We start from the raw sequence: 20735 nt of genomic DNA on the forward strand, positions 1-20735 counted from the left end.
GAGACTCTAGGAAACTTAGGACTGGACATATATCAGGTCTAAGCATCACTGCTGCAATTCCCATATCCACTGTCTGGACCTTTTGGTTGGGAAGTAAAGAATTAAAGAAGCATTACTCTGTAACAAGCTTGGCAAGCCAAGGAAATTATTAGTGCTCTTAGGAGAAATTATATCCATGTCCTGGCTAGTAATAGGCTAAAGTAATGGCTAAAGCATAGGAGACAAGGATTCAACAGCAAGAGAGTTCATATTCCTGTCCAAAACAAAGGTCAGTCATTCTTCTGATCCAGAAATTGCTCCTGGAGAGAGACTCCTCCTGCTGCAGTAGTCATGCTCCATTCCACAAGCAAATGAGGTTCCAGATGCAAATTGGCATGGAAAATGATGAGAAGCCATCTAGATCTGAGCTTTGAAAAAATGGGAACTCTTCACATAATCTCTCATTTCTTCCAGATCCTCCCTGGCCAGCCCAGTGTGAGAGGCGTGCCATGGAGGGCAGGCTCGCTGGGTGTTTTAATGGTGCTCCTTGTAGAAGTAATCATGGTGAGCTGCGTGGTGGTGTTGGATAGAATAGAAAATCCCTCTTTTCAATGGTCTTATTCAAGTGGAAACAGTCCTCTGAAGATCTGTCTGGATGCTGCAGAATATTCTCCACAAACTCATCATGCTGGGGCCTGTGGTTGCACTGGATGAGTTCAACTGAGTTTGGCCAAGTTAGACATTGGGAGAGAAACCAGTGCCTTGTCCTTGAGGCAAAGCTGAAGGTGCTTCTCAGGACATCAAAATTATAAAATTGAGTAGCAGTGCCAGGCCAAGGAATTGTGTAGGTTCATTATTTATGCAGGTGTGCTGTTCGATTCCATATGGAATCACCAGTGCAATGAGAGCTGCACCCAGCACAGCACGGACTGGACGGGTGAGTGGAAATGCACAGGATCTGCAGAAGAACATCCACTGCCACAGAGAGGCAGGTAGTGCCTGTCAGATACTGACCATTTGACATCTATTTAAGATCTCCCCAGGGAAACCCTCCAATCAAAGAAGAACTGTGCTCACTAAAATAAAACTTTCAAGGTTTTCTCAGCACCTTTGTTAGCCTCGTGTTCTGTTGTGGTGCAGTGAGGAAACTTGCCCAGGAGCCATACAGAGAACAAAAAAATCTAAACTGAAAGTGGTGTGCTTTACAGTTGCCTCTTGTATACAACAAGTGGGGTTAATTAACTGTTTCTAAAAATGTGCTGAAGGTTTCCCCAGCAGTGAGAGCTGGGGCACTGCTCTGGTCGCACAGCATTCCCCCAAAGCCAGCAGGATCACACAGGAGTGGTGTGGTCCAGCTTTCTGGCTCCTATCAGCAGATTATGGCTTAAATGGGATCAAGGACTCAGACTTTGGAGTGGGAGCACTGGTTACATGAGATGATCATTTTTATGGGTCTTAAGAGAGGCAACCCATCTCCTAAAACCCGGCATCCCGCACATTCGCTTAACTCGGATAATCTTCCGGAGCTTTAGCAGATTCACAGGAAAGGGTGGACCTGGAAGGGTTCCTGGAGGCTGTCAAATCAGTATCCAGTGTTTCAATTGCAATGAGCTCCAGTGCATCTTCTGTAAATCTGTTTCAAGCTGTTTTTTCGGGGTCAGTGGAACACAGTATAAATCCCAGCTCGCTCAAGTCCTTCAGGCAGAGAATTTGTGGAATATACATATGGAAATACTTTTGCCTGGTGTTCTCTGCTCTGCACCTCTCCCAAACAGAACTTACAACAATTGTGTTGCAGAATAAAAGGGGAAAAACCTCCGAGCCTGGAGTAATGTATACAATTCAATAATACATGAAATTCAAAGCCGCACATTAATCACATTCATGTTTAACTTTCAGATTTAAACCCCTGCAGGTTGGCTGCCCTTTGTTCTGCTCAGTGGAAGGGGGCATTCCAGCCTCTTCGTGCAGAGTTCAAAAACTGCCTCGGGTAACAAGTGCAATTGGCTTTTTTGGGCCTCGTTGTATTCTCCCTTCGGGGCAGAGTGTGAAGCTACTGCACAGGTTGGCCCCTTATCAAGCTGTTCAAAGGGAGAGAAGTTTGGATAGCAGAGGTTTGGCAGGTCACTGCGAGGGGCTGCTGGCAGGTTCAGGAGGCCAAGGCAGGAAAAGTGATGATGCTGCAAGTCAGAATCCAGCTGCATTGGCAGGTCTGGGCAGGAAGGGCAAGTTATACAACAGGCTCTCCTTTCCTCCCGCCGCCATGCAGCTTCCAAGCCCCTTGTTTTCATTAGTGTCAGCTCGTTTGCAGATTTCTGTGAGCAGGGTTTCGGGTGGGAGTGCTTGCCTCTGACATGCCCTTGTGTGTGTTGGGTTATTATTAACTGTTCCTGGTGGTTACCTTTGTCCAGGACTCGCTCATCCGAGCGCTGCAGCTTCCTTGCCTCTGGCTGCTCAGACCCCATTCTCCCTCCCTCCTTCCAATCCATTCAAAATGCCATTGCAGAATGGCTTTATCCCTTCTCTTTCCCCAGCAGCCTGGCTTTCCAGGGCTCCATAAATTAAGCCACAGGGAGAAGCAAAGATTATTCTGCTGCCCTTCAGAGGAGAGCTGCCATAGGGACCTGCCTGCTTGCCTATGCCTCCACTGGGCTTGGTTATAAACACCAGTGGGGTGCTGTGGCCAGCTGGAGAATGAAATTATTTGCAGTAGCTGATTTGCATCAGGGTTATAGTCTGGGCTGATCCAATCACAGCAAGATGTGGCAGCAGTCAGGGCTGGGCTGTGGCTGCAGATATCCTGGGAGTAGCTTCAGGGGGACAAATCTGGGGCTGGAGCAGTCCAGCTGTGGAACTGTGGGGGTTAAGCATGTAGTAAAATCCTCACCAAAAACCTGGTAAGTGACAATTAATCTACAATATTTTGACCATCAGGGAGTTTAAAGTGCATCCACAGAGCTGTAATGACACGTTGTCCAGCTTCCAAGTAATGGAATCATGGTTGGGTTGACAGGGACCTTCCAGATGATCTCATCCCAACCTGCTGCCATGGGCAGGGACACCTTCCACTGTCCCAGCTTGCTCAGGGCTCCATCCTGGCCTTGAGCACTTCAGAGATGGGGCATCCACATATTCTCTGGGCAGTGCCAGTGTCTCTCCATCCTCACTAATACCCAATCTAAACCTGTTCTCTGTCACATCAAAGCCGTTCCCCCTTGTCTTGTCATTCCAGGCCTTTGTCCAAAGTCCCTCTCCACTTCTCTTGGATCCTCTCTAGGCACTGGAGAGGGCTCTAAGATCTCCTAGAACCTTCTCTTCTCCTGGCTGAACAACTCAGTCTGTCTCCACAGGAGAGGTGCTCCAGCCCTTGGGTCCCAGTGTGTCAGCCCTGGAAGGGCCAGAAGTGAAGATGTTCTGTCTGAATGGAGGAGACACAATCAGCATCCCAAGAGCGCTTATAAACATCCCAGAAAACAGGATATGGAGCAGACAGCTGAGCAGTAAACAGGGTGACTCAGTGAGACCCACCACCAGCCAAAAGAGCCCGGACTTTGAAGTTGAATGGTCTGAATTCCAGGGAGTCCGAGCATTTTACACAGCCAAGTGAAATGCCAAGTTCAAGGCATATGGGAGGTGTAGTGTTGGATTGAGTGCTCTCCAAACAGTGATGACCTCTTGCTGCTGGGTCATCCAAGGACATTTTCCGTGCTAAATCCAGCTTCTGATGGAAGCACACTGGTGGTGCACACCATTAACAGCCATCAAAGTGCTGGAGGGGTTTGATCCTGCTGAGGACCTCTCCAAAACCTAAAGGAGGAGAATAAAGAGGTCTTTCAACAGGGGGTGGAGTTCAAATGTTTGTTAAGACTGAGTGGTAAATTCGTCACTCTCACCTGCAAAACTGTGGGCTGGCAAACTGGGCTGAGCCCAGTTGTGGGCTGACAAAGGCAGTGTGGCCTGAAGGACTTTCATGTAGAGCACAAATATTGAGGTGCAGCAGAGGGCAAAGCTCTCCGGCAGTGCCAGTTGAAGAGAGAATATTTTATGCAGCAACACTGAATTCAAATTGCACTTATAAAGAATATACTGTTCCTGTAGGGCCACACTGGGGTTTTAATAAAACAAATGGCAAAGCTCCCACTGATAGGGTTTGGCCCACAGCAACTTCCAGCTCTGGAAGTTATTCTACATTATATGGAGAAAGAAGAAAATTTCCAACTTATCAAGCTTTGATGCTAAAAAACTTTTCCTATTTATGTCAAAAGAATGATTAGTGTCCTGTAAGCAGCATGCAAACATTTCCAAAAGGCTGGATTATTGAACAGTACTTTGGAGTTTTAGTGAGGGATCACACAAATAACTTTCCAAACTTCCTCCCTGTGCTTCTGCACTATCAAAATATATGGAAAAACGTGGAGCAGGCTTTCCAAAGGCATTAAGCATCCCACTTGAAATCCATATAGAGCCAGGAGTCTGATTTAGGCAGTCCCTGGTGTTCCACAGCTGCCATAAGGAGCAGTGTTAGGTAGGACAGAGTGAAAGATCTCAGAGAAGTTCTGTTCACTTAAAAAGGAGCAGGACTCAGCTCAGCTTCTGACCTGAAGGGTTTGACACAGGAGTAAGCATCTGTCAGCTGCCCAGTAATAATTGCTGTTGGTGTATTCTGACCCTGTGACGGTCCACAATAAATGGGAAACAATTAGATTTAGTGTTTTAGTCTGTAACTCGTGAGAAAGCCACCCCATATTTGAAAAAAAGGGTCCCCAGGGACACGAGTGTGCATGTGCACTGAGGGAAGCTGCTCTGTGGTGGTTTGTTGCAATCACTTATGATTTCTGAGTGAGAATTCTGAGATACAGCAGTTTCCATCTCCTCTAACTTCTCTTGATTCTCCTGTTCCTTCCTTTCAATTAATTTTTCCCTTACAGAAAGGAGGGGAGATTTCTGTCATAGGCCAGTACTGAAATTGTAAGTTTAATGCCCATGTGCCATTCCTTCTTCCTGTTTTCCTGACTGATGAAGATGAGATTTATCCCATTTTCCTAAGGGAACAAGGCCCATGGTGGTGGTTCCCTGCATGTTCTCTCAGCTTGGAATAGCACAATCTGCAATTTGGAGCTTTTGCTCATGTCCATAAGGGTTGGATGGATGCTCACCTGACCACTGGATGCTCCTGTCCTTCAAAGAGGGTCGCAGCTGGAAGATGTCTTTATGGTCAGCCAAACTAATCCAGGTTTGAAACTGCCACATTTGGTTTAAAGTTTATAATTAGTGAGCTGTAAAATTCCTATTACACCGGGAAGAAAAATCAGAGGATTTTAAAGTTTTCAAGGTGTGGGAAAGGAAACGCCCACAACATTCTACGGAGGACAAACCTGTGTCTCTTTGCTTTACAGCAAGACAGAGGTGGCACATTCAAAAAAACTGTGTAGACTTTTCTTGGGACAGGCTCAGCTTCCCTCAGAGCAGAAAATTGCTTCTAACATCCCAAAAGTTTAAAAACATAGATAAGAGTACACTTTGAAGGAGCATGAAGTAAATCTGAGGCAACAGGTTATATCTAAAAGGACTTTTTTTCTTGAAAGGCAGCGTCTGATGAAAGGCTTGCAGTCTCTCTTCTGTTCATATGCTGGTGAAAAAATATTCTGGCCACACTTCAGGCAGCCAGCTAGTTCACAGAAAGATTCAGTAACTTAACATGATCTTACTTGTACAGAACTTGCTGTTCTTCGACCTAACTCAGTCCAGGAGGGTTTTAAAAGGAGAGAAATAAGGTGTTTCTAATTAAAAAATTGAAAAAAAAAAAGAAGTTTTCAAGAAGGGAAAAAAAAAAAAAAAGCAAACAACAGAAGAACATCGATTGGAGAATTATTTAACTGAAAAAGTTGCCTAATTCTCCCCATGTTTCGACATGAAAGGTGGATCTTGTAAAGTGCAATCTCCTGGAGAAAATCTCTTGGATTTTCTCTTGGAGAAAATGCTCTTTTTCTTCTTTTTCTTGGTAAATCTTTGGAGGGAAAAGCATGTAGGGTATTTTAAAAATAGGTTTAGTTTAGGGAAAGACGTATTTGATCTCGAGTTTCGCTGCAATTTTGATCGTTCTCTCTGGCATCTGGTGCCCATTTAAAAGGTACAAAGTAAGGAATCAGTTAAAAGCATGCACAAGCAAATGTGAAATTTGTGCTAGAACAATGCACTTGGGGATTTTAATACAATAATTGACCCCTTCCTTGTTTGTCTGCCTAGCGCTCACTTTGTTCTCTCTAGATCTCACAAGATATTGAATTTACTGGCTAGAGAAGGGCTGCAGACTAGAGAAAACAGAAAAAATTGCTGAGAAAGCAAAATAAGAGGTTAGTGGAAAAAAATAATCTTGTTTTCTCTGGGCAAAGAGTACTTATTCTCTTTGTGATCAACACCAGACACTCTCCAGCAATGGATTCTTGTTTTTCACTCCACCCTGAAAGAGCTCTTACAACCAGAACTATTGTTTCAGTGGCTTTACAGATTTGACAAAAAAAACCCAGAGAGCCATACAATCCATGTCAGATAACAGCTGATCAGCGCTGAAAACCTGCCACCTCCCAACTCCCAGCTACCAAAGAGATTTACAGACAAAAGCACTCTTCCTCTTACTCCGCGTGTTTGTCATGCTGCAGGCTTTTTGTATTTTCAAGGTAAGTCTTAAATCTGTAATGGAAAAGGAAGCTGGCGAATATTTTGTGCCTGGCAGGCTGGGAGGGAGAAACTCCTCCTTGATGAGTTGTTGTGCTCAATACAAAACGAGTTATCTGTTTTGTAGAGAGCCCCTGGGTTTCTCTCTGATGTGGGTGCTGTGACACCTTCATGCTGCCACTACAGTTGGAAATGTTTGTCCTTTGGCCCAAAATATGCAATTTTTTTGTGGTACCTGAGAGTTTAGAGTGCTGGTGCTGTGTCTCAGGGCTAGGGTAGAGCTGGTGGTGGACTCCACTGAGAACCTTCATGCTGCCACTACACTTGGAAATATTTGTTCTTTGGCCCAAAATACGCAAATTTTTGTGGTACCCGAGAGTTTAGAGTGCTGGTGCCGTGTCTCAGGGCTAGGGTAGAGCTGGTGATGAACTCCATTGAGCTGCTCTGAAAGAGGAAATTAGGACAAAGCCCAAAGTTTCAGCAGGGTCATTTCAGTGGTGTCTCCTTGTCTCCATCCTTTGCTTGTGTCCCATTGCACCAGACTCTCCCCTTCCAGCTAGATCTGCCTTTTCTAGGCAAGGAATGCAATGATTTTGGCATTTCCTATTCTAACCCTTGGGCTAATGTTCAGGTGTCTGGCCTCTGATTTAGCTCCTTGCTTCTCAGGTGCCAAGCAGCTATTTGGATCTTGTAACCAGGCTTTCCTTAGGCTGGTAGAACAAGGTTCCACCACGATCACGAGCTCATTCCTTTCCATAGCCATGCAGCCTCCTTGTTTCTCAGCCTGTTGGCTTCACCTGTCCCCAGGAGCAAGTGCTGGGCAGAGGAAGGATTGCACAGCCAGGCCCAGATGCATTTGTCTGGCTGGGGAATCTCAAATTCTGAGGTCTGATAATTAAGTGTTTCATTAAGCCTGACCCTGCGGTGGAGCCTGGAAAAATATGTGATGTGTGTTAGAGCAGAACTCTGCTATAAACCAACACTGGGGGAGAGCTGAGTCTGCTGTGCTGGATTAAACCCGGTTCTAAAAGGTCTAAACCTTGTTCTGAAAGGATCCAGAAGGTCCTGGGTGAGGACAAGGGACAGCTGATGGCAGCTTGTCCCAGCACAGGCTGCTCCACCTGTGGAGGAATCCCAGGAAGTTCCTGTGTGGAAGTGGAATGAGCTGAAAAAAGAACAGAACTGTCCCTGGGGGAGCAGGAGAAGACAAAAGAGGATGCTGAGGAGGGCCAGAAAGTCCCAGGGAGCTGGAAGACTGTCAGAAGGGAAAGACACGACTGGAAGGGTCCCAAAGACTTAAATGTGGGAGGAGATTTTTGCTCTGCAGCTTTGGATGAACTGAAAGGCATTTGAGCATGGCTGGTTCCCTGTCAGCTCCTTATCACTGTATCCAGGCATCCCTCCAGAGCCCAGCAGCAAAAAGAGGCTTCTCCATGAATCATTTACACTGAGCAATTCTGCTGCAGACACTATCTCTGCAAGACACCCTGTGGTCCTGTGCAGCTCTGCTGTTCTACATCACATCTGCCCTCAAAATCTCATTTATCCTGAGTGAGACACTGCTCATCGCGATCGGAACAGTCTCATTCCAGAGAGAGCAAAATGAGAATTAAATGGCAAACAGTTCCAGCAAAAGGAGCATCTTAGAAATGGAGTCAGGTTGTGCTGGAGTCAGTCACATCAGAATTGAATTTTCCCAAGTGCCAGCTGGGTTTATGGGCTGTACCTGCAGGAGAAAGAAAAGCCTCGTGTGATGCTGAGAACTCCCTGCCCAGGTGTGGATCCCGTGTGTGGACAGGTGATCTGGATAATCATTGCTAGATAATCATAGTTAGATAAAAGCTAAAGGGTTTTCTGTGGTTGGAAGGAAACACTGTGCAGCTTTTCTTTTACACCAGTGGGAATAACTTCTGGTCTCTGCTTTTCTATTCAGCCTGACATTTATTGCTCACAAACAATGGAAATAGTTCACATTTAAAGTGCTTGCTCATCTTAAAACCAAAACCCAATCAAAAAGGAACTCTTTGAAAGAAGTTTTCAGCAATAATTTATTTCACTATAATATGAACAAGCTTGAACTGAAACTTTTATGACCTATGACTTGTCAGATTTTTCTTCACAGACCTTACCCTTTAGCACATTTTTCATGATAATACAAACCAATCTGTTTATTATTTTCAATTTAAAAAAGTAAAAAAGTATCGCATCCTCATGAAAATTGCTTCATTGTTGGGCTGTTTGAGTGGTCAGCGTAATATATCATTGTTTGATCTGGCAGAACCATCTATTTATAAGCTAGTATGTGTCAAACTATTTTTTTGGCAAAACTGGGAAGACACCTGGTTCAGTTTAGATTCCTCACTATGTAATTCCAAACATCGCTCAGTCCTCTTGGATGGAAAACGTGGGCTGGGATCCAGACTTAGGAGCGCTGCTGTCATTCACAAGATGCTCAAGGGCCTCTGCTCTGAAGGTTCTCTGAGATCATAAATTCTTTTTTAATTTTTCCTTCTTTTTTTTTTCCTGGTTCAAGTCTAGGCATGAGCCCAGTGCAGGGCACACATGAAACGTGAGCGAGGTGCAGTCAGCCCTGCCTGCTGTTCCAGAGCTGCCTGGATCCACCAACAGAGGCAGCAGCAAGGCAGCCACTGCAGGTTTGATGCTGAGATCAGGAGGAGAGGGTCACCTTTGCAGGGCTGACATAAAGCTTGGGAAGGCAGCACAATCCTGGGCCAACATTGGGAATAGAAATTAGAAACGCAGTAATTCTGCAGCTAAGTACATTTAAGGGAGCTGGTGATGGATTTGCTGTTGAAAGGCATTGTTCAATAGCAGTGCAATAATGCCTCTACAGAGGTGTCTTTGTAGTTTGTTCGTTCCCTCTTGTTGCATATGACATGTTATATATGACATTTTATATGTGACATACTGTAGCAGCACTGTATTTTAATACAGTTCCCCTTTTGAGTCAGCTAGATCGTGTTATTAGAAAAGATGCAGGCTGTGCCTGTCACTGTTCCATTGTTGTAAAGCTTAAGAGCTTTATATTGATGGATTCATATTGATTTCAGCTGTAATTGGTCACAGATCTCATAAAGGGTGCTGGGATCATCACTGTCAAGTGATTGGTGTGATGAGGGTTGTAGTGTGCACGACGCTGTGTGTGTTCAGCACTTACAGAAATGGAGTAGCAAAGATGAGGGAGAAGGCAAGGTGAGAGCCAGGGGAAGAGAGGAGGAGGAGGAGGAGGAAGAGAGGGAACAGGGGGCCACAGACCCTGACCATATGCTGTGCTCCTGGACAAACCCATGCACCTGGTCCTTTCTGTCCAGTAACATCAGAGCAGTCAATCAGCACCAGATCAGCCTCTGGCAGGCTTTGTTTTGCCTCTGTGGTGGATCTTCTGTCTTCTACCCGAGATGGAGCCCTCTGCAAGGAGCTGACCAGTTGTCTAAATAGGCTCCAGCCTCTCTTGATTATTTTCTCTTCATCCTCCTGGTGAGGGACATAGGTGGTCTGGAAAACAGAGGCCAAGTGAAACTGTTCATGCCCAGAGCAGCTAAGCAAAACTATGCTTTGAGGCCAACTTATTTTTCATAATTTATCTTGTAATGTAAGCCAATGCAGTAGTTTGAGGCAAAATTATTTAAAGCCTTAAAGGGCAAAGGACTTGTATATTTAACCACAGGCTAAGTCTGACTTAAGTACACTGAAGTCAGCAATGACTGTTGCTTCAGTGGCCTCCTATGTCCTGTTAGGCAAAGTCCTTCTGCTCCTGCAGCCCGTCTTTAGACACCCCTCAGTAATGCAACCTTGACAGCACTCTGGAAAGAAGCAATGAGGCTTGGTTGTGAGTGGATGAGTGGTTATTTGTGACAGCTGAACAACAATGCAGTGATTACCCCTGTGCTGCCATTTCTAATGTGTGTGGGACACTGAGTTATGGCTGAGACAAGAGTTGGTCACTCAGCCCCAGCACTGACCTCAGCTCTGAGGGGCTGCCAGGAGAAATGGCAGAGAGGAAAGGATGCCTGAAGTGTTTCCCTTGTTAGTTCAGATTACTGAGGGTTCCTGCAGGCTGGGTTTACCCAGCTTGCTGAGCTGCTCCACACACAGACCAGAGTGCCCTGGAGCTCTCTGCTCCTTTGGCCAAGGGGTCACAGCAGGGACAGCTCCTCTGGGAGCAAGGGTAAAACCTGATGAGGTGGGAGAGGTGCACTTTAAACCTTCTTTTACCCAGGGTTAAACCTTCTTTAATGCTCCTGTAGCCCTTCTGATCCACCTCTTCCAATTTCATACTGGAAGACAACTTAGGATGAGTTCAGCTCTCCTTCAGCTCTCCTGAAGCTGCCAGGACCAGAAGGAACATTGCTCCTGTCACAGAAAGCATTCCCTTGTTTTCCAGTGGTCTTAAAACTCGATGCATATTTCATTTTGTGCGTCTTTAATGCAAATTTCAGAAACTGTCGGGTTACACAGAGTTTGTGTCCTGTCTTCTTGGACTCTGATATCTGTAACACATCCAGCCTGAACTGTAGGTAGCTAAGTGGTTTGCTGGATCTGGCCCTAAACATTTCTTCTGCTCAAAATATGAAGTGTCACCTTGCTATTAATGGAGCATCTTCTCTGATAGGGCCATTACTTTTCTTAGTTGCCTGCTACCAATTCCAGGCTATTTAAATGAAGTTACATGGATATGCATGGCAAATGCATCCATTTAAAACCAGTCAGTAACTGTGCCAGCACAGCCTCTGATGGTTTATGAATCTGAAAAGGTAGCTAAGCTAAGAACCTATAGAAGGTGAAAAAAATATTATAAAGAGCCAGTAAAGAGGCTACATTTTCTGCTTTTGTGTTAGAGATTCTTTCCTGTAACTCTTGCAGAAGCAGTGGGACAGACTATCCCCACTAAATCATTCCTTTGAGCATATGTTGGGTTTGAGCTGTGATCCAGTGAGAGAGAGCAGGATGCTGTGGATTCAAACCATTTCATACTGACTCTGTGTGCAGTGAGAATTCAGTCCTGAGACAGGAGGACACACTGATTTTTCTTTTTCCTGTGCTATTACATTACTGAAGAAGAAGCACTTAGCAGCTACATTAAAAACCCTAGAAAAATTGTGAACATCCTCTATGGCTTTTAAATGCAATATTTAATTTTTAAAAAGTTCTGTGTCCAGAGCCTGGCACTATTGCAGACTTCAATAAATTAGCATTCATTAATAAATGTGCCTTGAGCTGTTTCTTAGACTGTTGCCATTCTGTCCTTGGCGGACATGGTTGCCCTTCCACTTCCTGCAAGAAATGGCATTTTATTTCTTGTTTTGCCAGTTTTCAGGATCCCAAGATCTTTGATTAGCTGAACCTTGGAATTTTGAAATACTTTGTCACCTTTACCACTTTGGGGTAAAGGTTGAAAATTTCTATTTCTCAGAAAAACTGTTCTGGCACCTACCCAACAGAGAGAAGAGATTCACAGTAATAGGGATATTAATTGAGAGAACAGTAATAGAGATATTACTTGAAGAGTTTGCAACAGTTTTAAGAATACCTTTTTACCCTGAAGTGAATTACACATCTTTGTTCTGCTCCCTTAATAATTCTGAATTCTCTGTTTCCTGTTGTACCTATCCATTACAATTAATGAGGTCTTTTATATTTATCCTTAATTTCATAAGGGTAAAGAGGATGCAGGCTATGGGAACAACTAAAATATTTGTTCCTCCATATGCAATATGGAATCCCAACACAGGATCCTTCCTGCTCCTGAATGTCTGTTTGCTGAGCCCTGACAATGAACAATATTTCCAGTTCTGTGCATATCTTAGCAAAAAGCAGGGCCTGTTCCAGTGGTGAAGGCATAAATTTCTTTTATGAGTGTGTTACACAAAACACCACGAGCTAGTAGATTCTGATTTTTATTTGGTGGTAATCTTGATCAATAGCAGCTAAATCGTTTACAGAAGAAAAATAAATGGAAAGAAAATTTCACATTTATATTCCAGCTGTGCAGAGGGATCTCGGGTTTTCCCCCATTCTCTCCTCCCAGAGCTTGTCAGCAGTAGGAATTCATGGTAATAAAAGCCAGACTTATTTCCAATGCAGGTGTTTCTGGGGTGATTGTAATCTTTTTGATTAACTGCATCTGCAAGAGTTCTCATCATTACAAGCAGAGCAGAAGTTATGAAGGAAGGTGCCCCTAAAGTAGCGAGCTGGCAATTAAAATAATATGATATGCTTTGGCACAGGGATGGGAATTTTGGAAACACATAAAGGTAGGTCTGAAGATGTCATTATGCCACCAAAATCTTTGAAGCCTGCAGCAACATAATGGATTGGCAAAGGCAAAGGAGCCCGATGTGATTAGGTAGTGCTGAAACCCAGCTTTTGGAGATTAAGCTGCACTACTGAGATCAGGGGCCCTTATCAACCTCAGTCCCAGCAGATTGCCCTAAGTCATCAGTGAAATGGCTGCAGAAAAGTGCTGATTTTTCCAAAACAGCATTTCACTGTTTGTGGAAATTCCTAGGATGACAGCCTTGGAGGCTGGGTTTGGTTTCCTCATGCCAAGCAGCAACATGAGGTTTGAGAACATTACAAACTGAGTGGTCTCACTCTGTATTTGGAACAACAAGATTTAATTGAAGGGGAAATTGATTAACAGCTGCTAATCAAGGCCACATTCTCTTCTAGCCTCTCAGTTGGGGCATGTGAAATATTTATGAATGGTTGTCATTCCAAGTTGAGGTTGTAGAGAGAGCAGGGTAAATTTGCACAAGTAAAATGCATGTTCTTTAACCTGCCTAATTTTCATAGCCTTTAGAACCACAGCCTAAGTAGAGCTGTCACAAAGAGTGGGACTGGGAAAGGTGGAACAGCCTGATGACAGCACTGTCCCTTCCTGCTCATCCTCACTGCTGCTGGCAGATCTTTTTCCAGATCTTTCTTGGTTGCCTGGAAAGAGATTTCTTTCCCTTGATGCTCATCATTACGCTGATCCCTCCAGTCAATATAGGATATCATCCCTTACAGAAACCTGTTGGGGTGAGAAGTTACTTCCATACATGCAGATGCAAAATTGGGTGATTACCCAGGATGTGTGTCAGGGCTTGAACCTCTGAGTGCCAGTCCAAATCCCTGTTTTTGAGACAATCCATCCTGTTTTGTGGTGTAAAATCACAATTCTTTGTGGCACAAAGAATTTAACTTTCTCAGCCAGGGGCATGGCAGTGCTTTGGCTTTCCCATCATAACTTGCAGAGAGACAAATGAAAGGATTCAGTGTCCTGCAGCCATGACCCAAAGTCAAAAGGCTGTCTAAGTTGTTACTGGAGGAGATCCAGTCGTAGGAAGAAAAATTCTTGCCAAATCAGCTAGAGAGAGTTGACTGAAGTGTGTTTGAACAGACAGATTGTTCAACCATCTCTGCAGCTGGCTCAGTAGAGGAAACAGTTATTCCTGGGTAATTGGAAGCAACTATGTGTATATATGTATAAAAAAAAATAATATATATTGGACAATCTTTCAACTGTCACTGATTCTCTCAGTGAGGAGGCTGAGTTCCAGAGGTAGTAGAGGGAAGAACTCAAACCTAGAAATTCATAGCTGGTACCCTCCCACCCAATAATCCCCTATTTTGTCATAGGAGTCTGTGGCTCTGGATAGTGCTGTTGTTTGACACACTCCACCCAGCCATCCCTATTCTTTCCTGCCTTAAAAAGCCACACCAGATTTCCTCTGTCTCATCCTATATCATCAACTAGGGAAGGCCTTTTGGTTTAGTGAACCTGGTTGCTAAATCCAGGATGGCATTTCATCAACAACTGAGCATCGATGCAGAACCACAGCGTGTACTTGCTAGCAAAACATTTCAAATTCCCCATTCTGCATCAATTTACATTTTGGGGCTGGGCAGCAGCACCTGATTTTGTATTTTTTTTGGGATAGCACGAGAAGATATTCTATCCCTTTTGAGGCATTTACCATTCCCTGCCAACCTTCTCTGCTGGACCCTCCTGCTCTGGCCCTGGCTTTTCTAGTGGGCTCTGAAGGGTTAAACTGAGCCCCAAGCACTTGTTCCTCCAACATACCCTGCACTCCTCACTCCCCAGGATTTATGGTCATCTAGTCACTTGTTTAAAAGATTATTGGAAAAATATGTAAATGAAAGTTAATAAGTGTAGCAGAGCAGTGTAAAAGCAGAATTATTAGCAACAGGATGCGAGGCTCTGCACATGCCACATTTCTGTTGCTGGAAACACCATCAAAGAGCTTTCCAAGACTGCAGGGCCCAGATGGATTTTACATCTTTATGCACCAGCCCTGAGCCAAAGCTGAATTCACAGGTGAAGCTGACACCACAGCACATGGGGAGGTGTCTGGGCTGTGCGTCTGTCCCTCAGCCCAGCTGCAGTTCTGGCTCCTGGGAGAAGTGGGGGAGGTCCCATCAGAAAAGTGGTATTGGGCATAATAATAATAATAATAATAATAGTAATAAGTGCAAGGGACAGCTTTGCTTCTACGTTGGGAGTTTAACGAGGCTTTGGCTTTCAGGCTGAAAATACACATCACAACTATTCCTTTTCCAGGCCCACTGGAACTTTTCCCCCTCTAGAAGTTAAACATCTCCTGCCAGCAGCCTGTGGGGCAGTGCATTAACCACGCTCTTTTCTTCCTTTGCTGGCAAAGATGCTGTAGACTTAAATAGCAGACCAGCAGTGCCACGAGCCCCATCTGCTCTCAGCAGCCACAGGAATCATGGCAAGAGTTTCTCTGGCAGCTGGTGGCAGTGGCCACCTGCCTGGGCAGCAGGACATGGAGCAGAAAGAGCAGAAACCCATTTTCCCCTGCTGTCCCCACTGCAGGCTCTGCTCTCCTGAGGGAGCAGTCCTCCAGTTGTGTAGCTGATGGAGAGATCTCACAGACACAGTGTTCCACACTGAGAACCACAGGCAGGTCTGTGGGCATATTCAGGTTTTTGGGAAGAGGCTCATGTGGCAAAATTTATGAATTATTATTATTTCAATGTTAAACAATTAGGTGTACTTGAACTATACTCTGCAGAACCCCTCTTAGATTCCAAAACAGAGGCTGTCTGCTGGATTCTGTGGCCTGGAGGTGTGGGCAGAGGCCCCACTAAATTCCCTGTCTGTACTGGTGTGACCATGGTCACAGGGGTCTTATGTTGAAGGAAGAGACGAGGATCTGACTCCATATTTCAGGAGGCTTGATTTATTATTTTATGATATATATTACACTAAAACTATACTAAAAGAATAGAAGGAAAGGTTCTCCTCAGAAGGCTGGCTAAGAATAGAAAGGAATGAATGACAAAGGTTTGTGGCTTGGACAGAGAGTCCAAGCCAGCTGAGTGTGATTGGCCATTAATTAGAAACAACCACATGAGACCAATCACAGATGCACCTGTTGCATTCCACAGCAACAGATAACCATGGTTTACATTTTGTCTCTGAGGCCTCTCGGCTTCTCAGGAGGAAAAAATCCCAAGGAAAGGATTTTCACGAAAAGATGTCTGCGACATTGGCTCTGTGACGGCCCAAACACCCCTGATCCCTTTTGCACGGGGAGCAGAGTGTTTGGGCTGCTGCAGAGCCCAGCCCTGAGTGCTGAGAGGGCGCCCCAGCCTCCAGCAGGCCCCGATCCAGGAGCGCTCCAGGGATGATCCTGCTGCTCACATTCATCCTCTGGATCAGGAGCCACCAGGAGGGCGTGTTCGAGACACCTTAAATCCAGCCTTTGGAAACCTCAGGCGGAGAGAGCCCTTACAGAAATAAGCCCTCAAACAATAACAACAAAACCAGCATGTGACTGAAAGCTGGAGCGAGGCACTGCCAGGATTTCTCTTGGCAACCCGTCACTCCAAGAATCTGCTTCTTGCCACACTTGTGCAAGGCACATTATTGAACATTTCCTGACCATTTGCCCAGGATGCTGTAAATGCTGTCCAAATAGCAGGGTCCTGCCTGCTGCTTTGATACATCTGGCTAAATTGCATTAAGCAGCACGCCAGAGGCTGATGGAGTCCCCCCAGGACGTGCTCTGCCTGTCAGGCTCTGCACAGAGCCCCGGTGATGAATGATGGTGCTAACATTAAACAGCCTGCCTGGGATGGTTTTCAAGTGTCCCTCCCCGGCAGCCTGCCTGCTGCCCTGTCCTCCAGGAGATAACCCAGCCCGAAAGAACATTACCTCATTAAACAAGCTGGTTCTAATTAAAAACAGACAGGGCATCACCTCCCCTGTGTTAGCCTGAAGGGTCCACTCTGCCCTTTGAATTCCTCTTTGGAAGATTAATATCCATGCACGTTGTGAAGAGTGATGCTCTCAGGAGCAGTCAGCTCAGGGCAAATATTGGATGTGATGAAAGTGAGCATCAACAACAGGAATTGCAGTCGTGGGGGCTTCAGATGTTCGTGCCATACCCTGGGAGGGTGGTGTGGATGTGTGTGTGAGGGATCTCTCCATCCCCAGCTTAGAATAAATGGAAAGATGTGATTTCGTGCAAATCCCACCCAGACATCTTGTTTAAGCCCAGGTTTCTATCACTACACTACACCTCTATAAATGTATAATGTGTATATCTATATCTATGTATATATTTTCACAGCAGAACCTTCTACAAACATCCTGCCACATCAGCTCCTCTGTTCCTCCCATTACTGTGAGTTTCAGGATAAAGAGAGGCCAGGTAAGAGATGCATTTGGCTGGTCCCTGAGTGGATGGAAAGGAAAAGGAGAAAGTGAATCATATCCATGAACTCAGAGCTCGCTTTTCATGGCACTCAGGTTTGTCTTCCCTGATGGCTCTCTGGTTTATTTTAAGCCAAAGGTTTTAAGTTCAAAAATGACTTAATTTGGAATAATTTGAAGCAAGCCAGTAGCCTTATTTAAGTCACTTACTACTTAGTTTGGCTTTTATTTGACACAGAGCACTGCCATGATTTATGCAGAATTCCCATTGCAGGAGTGGCCCGACACATTGGAAGTACTTCAGAATTTTACTGCCACTACCTGACTGGCAAATCTAATCCTTGTTTGGATTGTGTGTTCAGTTCATATTGAAGTGGTCAGAGATATGAATACCTATGGATTAACAATTTTTTCAGGTCCAGAAGCATCATGTTTTAAAAATAGCCTTTTAAAAGAATATTTGCTAACCTTAAACAGGTGTAATCTGTTTGATTGGCAGCTTCACAGTTACTCAAATTACAATTATCTGAAATTACTATGATATGTGTACTTAACTGTCTTTTTCCTTTCATTGATAAGATGATGCTTGAAGTCACAAAAATTTGGCTTAGCAGCCACTGTACTGGAAAATCAGCACAAAATGTCCATTTTAAGTTGTCAAACATCATGTAAAAAGCCAAATGCAGTTGCCTCTGGGTGGAAAAGATCAGTAGGGTTGTTTAGAGGAGCATGGCGGGGGAAAAGTGCTTAAGTATCTATAGTAAATTTTGATATTAAACTCTTTGGTTTAAATTAAACTGGAGAGCCATGAGGGAAGAGAAATGGTGACTTAACGAGACCTAGTCAGTGACCTGAAGAAAAGGCTGTCTGAAATGCAGGTGGTGTAGGCAGTAATTTTAGGTCATGGTGCCACCTGCACTTTGGCAGCATTTAGTAAAGATTGCTGTACAAAAACCTTGGTTAAGGTGGGGACATGTTTCAGCTTAATTAGCTGGTGTCTTGGACAAAACAGCCAGCACCACTCAGCAATTTCATCTGTAATTTCATCACACATTTAGTGGAAACAAGTGCCCTGGAAGAAAGATTCTCATCCTCTGTGCCTGTCTCTCCCCCAGGAAATGTTTGGCCCAGAACCTAAGCAAGGGAATTGAGATTTAAAACTGAAACATCAGACTTAATGCTCACCTGAATGTGCATGTGGGAACAGGAGAATGGATTTGACGAGGAAGAGGCAGTTTGGATCCCTGCCCAAATCTTAGTCCCCAGTACCATGGCTTGAGAATGATCAGGTGCAATTAAAAAAAAAAAAAAGAAGTTTCTTATTTTTGTGTTCTCCAATATCTATTTCCTGCCAGTGTTTAAAGTGAGACTGTCAGGTACTCCAAGAACATCTATTTTCTACCTAAAGTATCAGGAAGATATTACCCTGATATCTTTTTATCAGGAGATCACCAGTCCAGTTATGGGAGGTCATTTGGAGAGGGCAGGCAGCCACAGCAAAGCTGGCAGACCCTTGAGGGGCTCCACTCAGGAGTTTCAGCACAATTTCACTCAGTTCTTGAACCTTACAGCTCCACATGCACTCCCAGCCCTCCATTTATAGTGGTGCTCAGACTTGCACTCAAGTTATTTTAATTCATAAAGCATTCTTGTTGTTATGAGTGTGATCTGGAACTCTTCATGATGCTTTAAAGTGTAACAGGTTTAAAAAACAAAACAAACCCAGGCAATAAATAGCTTTTTCATTTTGCTTTTTTGAATAATCTGCAATAGTCATAAAATCAAAGAGGAAATAATAAAATCCAATATTCACACACGTTATTAACTAAGTGGAAATGGCTTTTAAAAACTCTCTACCTCCATCTGTGCTGTATCCTTGGGAGTTCCTTTAAGGTTCCCTTAAGGGATATAAGTGGCAGAAACTGTGGTAGACTGGAGTAGATTTCTCTTCTTCAGTGGCAGGACCCTCACGTCCATCCTAAAACTGACTGGTTCCATATTCTCACCCTTTCACACAAGGAGATAACTGTAAAATAAAGTGACACAAGGAGATAATTGCAAGCTTTGCTGCTGTGGAAGCTGCTAAAGGAGAGGGCAGAATGTGCTGATCCCAGAGTGTTTGATCAGTTTATTTGGCGCTACAAATATCACATATTACATGCCTGTCCCTTGGAAATATGTGCAGCTAGTTTGATAATTCACCTTGAGTTAATGGTAAGCTTTGCTCTTCCATTCTGAAGCCATAATAATCACGAGGCCATGACATGGCAATTCCTAAAACATCCCTTCTCCATTCTCCAACCTAGGCCACCTTCCACCATTTGACTGTCCTACATTCTAAAATTCAATGAAAACTTTTGATCAAGATGTCGATTCTTCTTTCTTCTTTCATCTCTAGTAGATGAAATGTTTTTTTTTTTTCTTAGTAAGAAAACACACTAGAGAGTTGTAGTAAGGGAATAGAGTGCTAAAGGACATTCCTTGCAAGTGCCATTTTCCTGATGGCTAACACAATATTCTAGCAGGTCCTTTTTGTGCACAAGAAGGTGTGATGAGATTTAGAAGGACGGAACAATGCAAATTTTCCCTGACAAACGTTTCCTGGGAGCAGGACAAGGAGGATGCTCCATCCTACAAAGACGAGTCTGGCAAGTCACAGCAGCTCATGTCATTTAGCTCTGTCCTGACAAAAGCAGATGCTGGGCACACCCAAATTTCCACTACACCAGGGGAGTGTTTTCACAGCTCTCCTTGCCTCACTCATCAAGGTAATTGCTTTCAGCTGAAATCAGCTCACCTCCCTCAGAGCTGCCTCTTGGCAGAGCAGGCACCTGCACTCACAAACCAGGGCCTTTTTTTAATGCTTCTGTTTATACATTAAGCTGCTAAGCAAGTTCCAAACTTTTAGGAATTCTGTACTAGAAGGCTTCCAGAGGTTCTGTTTCTCTCCAAATGTGTGAATTCCCACCTGAGCCTCTGGCACCTTGGAGCAGAGCTGTGCACTTGTTGGGAGCCCAGGAGCAGCCTTGGATTGCAAAGCTGCATGGAGATGTTTGTTACCTCATGGGCAAGCTCCTGTAATCCACATTCCCTCAACGCAGAAACTGCTCCATCCCACCTAGGAAGCTTGTGTGAATGTAGTCATGTTCTGGTGTCAACTTCTTTGAGGCCTTTAAATAATGTAAGCCCTGCAAACAGAGTTGAGGCAGAGAATGTTTATCTCATTGGCAAAGAATTGTGAATCTCAAGCTTTTCCCCTGCTGGGAGTCATTACAAAACCAGAAACAGCTCACAATAGCCTGAACTTATTCCCCTGGGATGTGGTAAAGCCCATCTTCCATCCTGGCCAGGCCTCACTCAGGATATTCCGAGT

Source organism: Melospiza georgiana, chromosome 9 (genome assembly GCF_028018845.1).
Source record: "Melospiza georgiana isolate bMelGeo1 chromosome 9, bMelGeo1.pri, whole genome shotgun sequence".
Lineage (NCBI taxonomy): Eukaryota > Metazoa > Chordata > Aves > Passeriformes > Passerellidae > Melospiza > Melospiza georgiana.